The 8417-nt window shown below is 30.5% G+C and overlaps 1 protein-coding gene across 7 annotated transcripts in view; it reads right to left on the bottom strand.

The window, feature by feature from the left end:
- hs3st1 (heparan sulfate (glucosamine) 3-O-sulfotransferase 1) overlaps positions 1-8417 on the bottom strand; it is a 362702-nt gene that overhangs the window by 7391 nt on the left and 346894 nt on the right. For all 7 annotated transcript variants that reach the window (XM_062039569.1, XM_062039571.1, XM_062039570.1 and 4 more), the window contains one exon: positions 4265-4350. The gene's annotated coding sequence lies outside the window, so the exon portion shown is untranslated. The remainder of the gene's footprint in view (positions 1-4264; positions 4351-8417) is intronic.

The following is an 8417-nucleotide window of genomic DNA, read 5'->3' as shown; positions in this document are numbered from 1 at the left end:
GTTTAACACAATCTAAACATGTCTAAATATGAATACGTTACATGTATGTCGAGCTATCAATAAATAACGACAATAGTTACAAATGTATATATACCAGTATAACAAAGTACAATTACTTAACATAATGCAACAAAATAAATGTTTTTTAACATAATCTATACATGTCTAAATATGAATACGTTACATGTATGTCGAGCTATCAATAAATAACAACAATAGTTACAAATGTATATACAACGGTATAACAAAGTACAATTACTTAACATAATGCAACAAAATACATGTTTTTTTTAACATAATCTATACATGTCTAAATATGAATTAGTTACATGTATGTTTAGCTATCAATAAATAACGACAATAGTTACAAATATATATATAACAGTCTAACAAAGTACAATTACTTAACATAATGCAACAAAGTAAATGTTTTTTAACATAATCTATACATGTCTAAATATGAATAAGTTACATGTATGTCGAGCTATCAATAAATAACGACAATAGTTACAAATATACTGTATATATATAACAGTCTAACAAAGTGCAATTACTTAACATAATGCAACAAAATAAAGGTTTAACATAATCTATACATGTCTAAATATGAATGCCTTACATGCATGTCTAGCTATCAATAAATAATGACAATAGTTACAAATATATGCATTACAGTACAACAAAGTACAATTACTTAACATAATGCAACAAAATAAATGTTTTTTAACATAATCTATACATGTCTAAATATGAATACGTTACATGTATGTCGAACTATCAATAAATAACAATAGTTACAAATGTATATACAACAGTATAACAAAGTAGAATTACTTAACATAATGCAACAAAATAAATGTTTAACACAATCTAAACATGTCTAAATATGAATACGTTACATGTATGTCAAACTATCAATAAATAACGACAATAGTTACAAATGTATATACAACAGTAAAACAAAGTACAATTACTTAACGTAATGCAACAAAATAAATGTTTTTTAACATAATCTAAACATGTCTAAATATGAATACGTTACATGTATGTCGAGCTATCAATAAATAACGACAATAGTTACAAATATACTGTATATATGCAACAGTCTAACAAAGTACAATTACTAAAGAATGCAACAAAATAAATGTTTTTTAACATAATCTATGCATGTCTAATTATGAATACGTTACATGTATGTCGAGCTATCAATAAAGAACAATAGTTACAAATGTATGTACAACAGTATAACAAAGTACAATTACTTAACATAATGCAACAAAATAAATGTTTAACACAATCTAAACATGTCTAAATATGAATACGTTACATGTATGTCGAGCTATCAATAAATAACGACAATAGTTACAAATGTATATATACCAGTATAACAGAGTACAATTACTTAACATAATGCAACAAAATAATTTTTTTTTAACATAATTTATACATGTCTAAATATGAATACGTTACATGTATGTCGAGCTATCAACAAATAACAACAATAGTTACAAATGTATATACAACAGTATAACAAAGTACAATTACTTAACATAATGCAACAAAATAGATGTTTTTTTTAACATAATCTATACATGTCTAAATATGAATAAGTTACATGTATGTCGAGCTATCAATAAATAACGACAATAGTTACAAATATACTGTATATATATAACAGTCTAACAAAGTGCAATTACTTAACATAATGCAACAAAATAAAGGTTTAACATAATCTATACATGTCTAAATATGAATGCCTTACATGCATGTCTAGCTATCAATAAATAATGACAATAGTTACAAATATATGCATTACAGTACAACAAAGTACAATTACTTAACATAATGCAACAAAATAAATGTTTTTTAACATAATCTATACATGTCTAAATATGAATACGTTACATGTATGTCGAACTATCAATAAATAACAATAGTTACAAATGTATATACAACAGTATAACAAAGTAGAATTACTTAACATAATGCAACAAAATAAATGTTTAACACAATCTAAACATGTCTAAATATGAATACGTTACATGTATGTCAAACTATCAATAAATAACGACAATAGTTACAAATGTATATACAACAGTAAAACAAAGTACAATTACTTAACGTAATGCAACCAAATAAATGTTTTTTAACATAATCTAAACATGTCTAAATATGAATACGTTACATGTATGTCGAGCTATCAATAAATAACGACAATAGTTACAAATATACTGTATATATGCAACAGTCTAACAAAGTACAATTACTAAAGAATGCAACAAAATAAATGTTTTTTAACATAATCTATGCATGTCTAATTATGAATACGTTACATGTATGTCGAGCTATCAATAAAGAACAATAGTTACAAATGTATGTACAACAGTATAACAAAGTACAATTACTTAACATAATGCAACAAAATAAATGTTTAACACAATCTAAACATGTCTAAATATGAATACGTTACATGTATGTCGAGCTATCAATAAATAACGACAATAGTTACAAATGTATATATACCAGTATAACAGAGTACAATTACTTAACATAATGCAACAAAATAATTTTTTTTTAACATAATCTATACATGTCTAAATATGAATACGTTACATGTATGTCGAGCTATCAACAAATAACAACAATAGTTACAAATGTATATACAACAGTATAACAAAGTACAATTACTTAACATAATGCAACAAAATAGATGTTTTTTTTAACATAATCTATACATGTCTAAATATGAATAAGTTACATGTATGTCGAGCTATCAATAAATAACGACAATAGTTACAAATATACTGTATATATATAACAGTCTAACAAAGTGCAATTACTTAACATAATGCAACAAAATACATGTTTTTTTTAACATAATCTATACATGTCTAAATATGAATACCTTACATGCATGTCTAGCTATCAATAAATAACGACAATAGTTACAAATATATGCATTACAGTACAACAAAGTACAATTACTTAACATAATGCAACAAAATAAATGTTTTTAACATAATCTATACATGAATACGTTACATGTATGTCGAACTATCAATAAATAACAATAGTTACAAATGTATATACAACAGTATAACAAAGTACAATTACTTAACATAATGCAACAAAATAAATGTTTAACACAATCTAAACATGTCTAAATATGAATACGTTACATGTATGTCGAGCCATCAATAAATAACGACAATAGTTACAAATGTATATATACCAGTATAACAAAGTACAATTACTTAACATAATGCAACAAAATAAATGTTTTTTTAACATAATCTATACATGTCTAAATATGAATACGTTACATGTATGTCGAGCTATCAATAAATAACAACAATAGTTACAAATGTATATACAACAGTATAACAAAGTACAATTACTTAACATATTGCAACAAAATAGATGTTTAACACAATCTAAACATGTCTAAATATGAATACGTTACATATACGTCGAGCTATCAATAAATAACGACAATAGTTACAAATGTATATATACCAGTATAACAAAGTACAATTACTTAACATAATGCAACAAAATAAATGTTTTTCAACATAATCTATACATGTCTAAATATAAATACGTTACATGTATGTCGAGCTATCAATAAATAACAACAATAGTTACAAATGTATATACAACAGTATAACAAAGTACAATTACTTAACATAATGCAACAAAATACATGTTTTTTTTAACATAATATATACATGTCTAAATATGAATTAGTTACATGTATGTTTAGCTATCAATAAATAACGACAATAGTTACAAATATACATATAACAGTCTAACAAAGTACAATTACTTAACATAATGCAACAAAATAAATGTTTTTTAACATAATCTATACATGTCTAAATATGAATACCTTACATGCATGTCTAGCTATCAATAAATAACGACAATAGTTACAAATTTATATATAACAGTATAACAAAGTACCATTACCTAACATAATGCAACAAAAACATTTTTTTAACATATATTGCAAGTTTCATCTAATTATCTGCATTTTAAAGAAGTATAATTAATTACTAGTCCGATCATTCAAATGTTTACATGTACATCGATCAGTGTAAGCACTACGATATTATGAAAAATGTATTTATAATAGTGTAAGGGACTAAGTACAATTAGTGATCATTAAAGTCAGGCATACAATAGGAGTTCCATGCACACTAATACTCATACAAATCAACACAATACTGCATGTATTTACACCAAAACAAGAGATATTCCATACCTTCTTTGCACCTACAGTAGCCCACTCTTGCTGCACTCCATGCGGAGCATCCTCAGTTTCTCTCTTCCAAAAAGCTCCAGTAATTCCTGTGGACGTTGAAAAGCGGCACAGCAGGAGGGCGAGCGAGCGAGAGACGGGGAGAGAGAGGGAGGAAACATTAACCAGGAGACAGAAGGAGCCTCCTCCTCCGAGCAGCCGAGTATCTGCTTCTCCTCCTCAGGTTCTTTACCAACCTTTTCCCCCTCTTCTTGTATGCCTGCATGGTGGCCACGCCCCCTCCCGACTCCCCATGACGTCATTTTGTGGTATGTGACAGGAGAACACTGCTGGCATGCAAGTACGCAGCAGGAACATGTTTGTGTCCAGAGCTCTACTACATTTTTTAATGCAGTCTGAGCAAAATTAACTAGTAATTTTCTAGTTTAAAAAAACCCAATGACATGTATTTAATTTGTAGGGAGCCCCTAAAGGGACATGGGGGAATTTTTTTTTTTTTATAATTTATTATTTTATTTAATTTTTTAGACATGGTTGTCGTGCGCACGAGAAACTTTTTATAAAGTTATTAAAAAAAAATATTTTTTTTTAGACATGTATCTCGTGCGCACAAGAAAGTTTCTAGTGCGCACGAGATACATGTCTAAAAAAATTAATTAAATAAAATAAAATAATTTAAAAAAAATTCCCCCCCATGTCCCTTTAGGGCAGGGGTGTCAAACTCATTTTAGATCGGGGGCCACATGGAGAAAAATCTACTCCCAGGTGGGCCGGACAGGTAAAATCACGGCACGATAACTTAAAAATAAAGACACATTCAGATTGTTTTCTTTGTTTAAAAATAGAACAAGAAAATTCTGAAAATGTACAAATCATAATGTTTTTTTTTTTTTTTTACACTTACATGTTGCGGTTAATAGTATTCTATCTTTATTTGTCGTTATTTATATTTTCTGAATACATTATGTGATAATGTTCATCAGTCAACTCATTGGTGTTAATTTTCAATCTATTACGATAAAAAAATTATATCAAAATCAAATTACAGGATGTTATTCATGTAAGTTTGCTCATTTTCCTTAACTGGTGCACTAACATCATGTGGTTTATTTTATTTTTTTTACATATGTAGCATAATCTACAAAGATGCAAATAATTGCTATTGTGACATCTAGTGGACACATTTAGAACAGCAGTTTCTTTCATTCAAAAATTTTGGTTCATTTTTATACTTAGCAAACTCATCCCGCGGGCCGGATAAAACCTGTCCGCGGGCCTGATCCGGCCCACGGGCCGTACGTTTGACACCCCTGCTTTAGGGGCTCCGTAAATTTGCTTTTTTATTAAAAAAATTAAAATAAAAAGTACATTAAAAATAAATTAAATTTTGGATTAATTTGCATGTATTTGACCACTGCAGGTCAAATATAAACTATTTAAATCAGGAGTGTCAAACTAATTTTTATTGAGGGCCACATCGCAGAAATGGCTGCTTTAAAGGCCTACTGAAACCCACTACTACCAACCACGCAGTCTGATAGTTTATATATCAATGATGAAATCTTAACATTGCAACACATGCCAATACGGCCGGGTTAACTTATAAAGTGCAATTTTAAAATTCCCGCCACACTTCCGGTTGAAAAACTCCTTTGGATATGATTTATGCGCGTGACGTCACAAAATCCACGGAAGTGGTTGGACCCCATCGGACCCGATAGAAAAGCCTCTTGTTTTCTTCGACAAAATTCCACAGTATTCTGGACATCTGTGTTGGTGAATCTTTTGCAATTTCTTTAATGAACAATGGAGACTGCAAAGAAGAACGTTGTAGGTGGGATCGATCGGTGTCTTAGCGGCTAAGTACAATACTGTAATATCTGTGATATTTGCATTAGTGTACTGTGTCTTTAAAGGCCTACTGAAAGCCACTACTACCGACCACGCAGTCTGATAGTTTATATATCAATGATGAAATCTTAACATTGCAACACATGCCAATACGGCCGGGTTAACTTATAAAGTGACTTTTAAAACTTCCCGGGAAATATCCGGCTGAAACATCACGGTATGATGACGTATGCGCGTGACGAAGTCCGAGTAACGGAAGTTATGGTACCCCGTAGAATCCTATACAAAAAGCTCTGTTTTCATTTCATAATTCCACAGTATTCTGGAAAATCTTTTGCAATTTTTTTAATGAACAATGAAGGCTGCAAAGAAGACAGTTGTAGGTGGGATCAGTGTATTAGCAGCGGACTACAGCGACACAACCAGGAGGACTTTGTTGGAGCGCTAGCCGCCGACCTCACCTTGACTTCCTACGTCTCCGGGCCGCCAAACGCATCGGGTGAAGTCCTTCGTCCTTCTGCCGATCGCTGGAACGCAGGTGAGCACGGGTGTTGATGAGCAGATGAAGGCTGGCTGACGTAGGTGGAGAGCTAATGTTTTTAGCATAGCTCTGTGCAGTCCGGTTGCTAAGTTAGCTTCAATGGCGTCGTTAGCACAGCATTGTTAACCTTCGCCAGCCTGGAAAGCATTAACCGTGTATTTACATGTCCACGGTTTAATAGTATTGTTGATTTTCTATTATCCTTCCAGTCAGAGGTTTATTTTTTTTGTTTCTATATGCAGTTAAAGCACGATGCTATCACGTTAGCTCGTAGCTAAAGCATTTCGCCGATGTATTGTCGTGGAGATAAAAGGCACTGAATGTCCATTTCGCGTGCTCGACTCTCATTTTCAAGAGGATATAGTATCCGAGGTGGTTTAAAATACAAATCCGTGATCCACAATAGAAAAAGGAGAGTGTGGAATCCAATGAGCCAGCTTGTACCTAAGTTACGGTCAGAGCGAAAAAAGATACGTCCATCGCTGCCTCTCAAGTCCTTCACTGTAACGTTCCTCATCTACGAATCTTTCATCCTCGCTCAAATTAATGGGGTAATCGTCACTTTCTCGGTCCGAATCTCTCTCGCTCCATTGTAAACAACGGGGAATTGTGAGGAATACTAGCTCCTGTGACGTCACGCTACTTCCGGTACAGGCAAGGCTTTTTTTTTTATCAGCGAGCAAAAGTTGCGAACTTTATCGTTGATTTTCTCTACTAAATCCTTTCAGCAAAAATATGGCAATATCGCGAAATGATCAAGTATGACACATAGAATGGATCTGCTATTCCCGTTTAAATTAAAAAAAATCATTTCAGTAGGCCTTTAAGAGGGCCGCTTTTTAAAAATTAATTTACATTATGCATGCGGGTAATAACCTGTGATTAATCATGATTAATCGAAATGCATATGCATTTGATTATTAGATTTTTTTTTAATGTATAACTTGCTTTAAAATCATAAATAAAGGTGATAAGCAGATATGTAACTATTTTTTTTTATCAAAAATAAAATACTTTTGCAATACAGTAGACAATAATATAATTGGTATGATCAGATAATATTAATGTTTAAAATATGCATTTTTTTTTCTGTCAAAATTGAAAGAACAAATGCATTTAGTAATAAATAAAATAAAAAAAATAAAAAAATAAAGTATTTTATTGAAACACATTTTGTCCAGGCTTTCACGGGCCTCATAAAATGATGTGGCGGGCCAAAACTGGCCCTCGGGCCTTGAGTTTAAATAGATTTAAAAAAGTCTAATTGAAGAAAAGTAAGTATAGAAAGATAGAAATTGATTATGTGTTATTTAATTATTTTCAAAATGTTAAACATAGTATCTATTTATTCATGTGGTGTGCAAAGTGCACCGATAATTTTTTTTATTTTATAACCAAAAAAAAACCCTGTAAAAATGGGAAAATAATTACGCAAAAAGAATGGCAGAATGTCAAGAAAAAAAGCTGAAATGTCGACAAATTCATAAAAAATGTAACCTTCGTAGAAAAATTTTGAAAAGTCATAAATGTGTCAAAGTGCCTGCCAGTGGAAAAAGTTTGGGCACTGCTGATTAAGTTAGGGAGAGATACTGGTAAAATAATTTTAAAAAAACCACATAATAATAAAATGTATATAAGAAAATATACATTTAAACAGAAATAGTGATTGAAAATTAGTCTTATTTACTTGTATGTATTATTCTGAAGATAAATCCATTAAAAGGCATACATTAATAAATACAATAAATTAAAATAAATCAATGC

Source organism: Entelurus aequoreus, linkage group LG28 (genome assembly GCF_033978785.1).
Source record: "Entelurus aequoreus isolate RoL-2023_Sb linkage group LG28, RoL_Eaeq_v1.1, whole genome shotgun sequence".
In the NCBI taxonomy this organism is placed as follows: domain Eukaryota; kingdom Metazoa; phylum Chordata; class Actinopteri; order Syngnathiformes; family Syngnathidae; genus Entelurus; species Entelurus aequoreus.
This window is presented reverse-complemented; position numbering and strand designations above follow the sequence as displayed.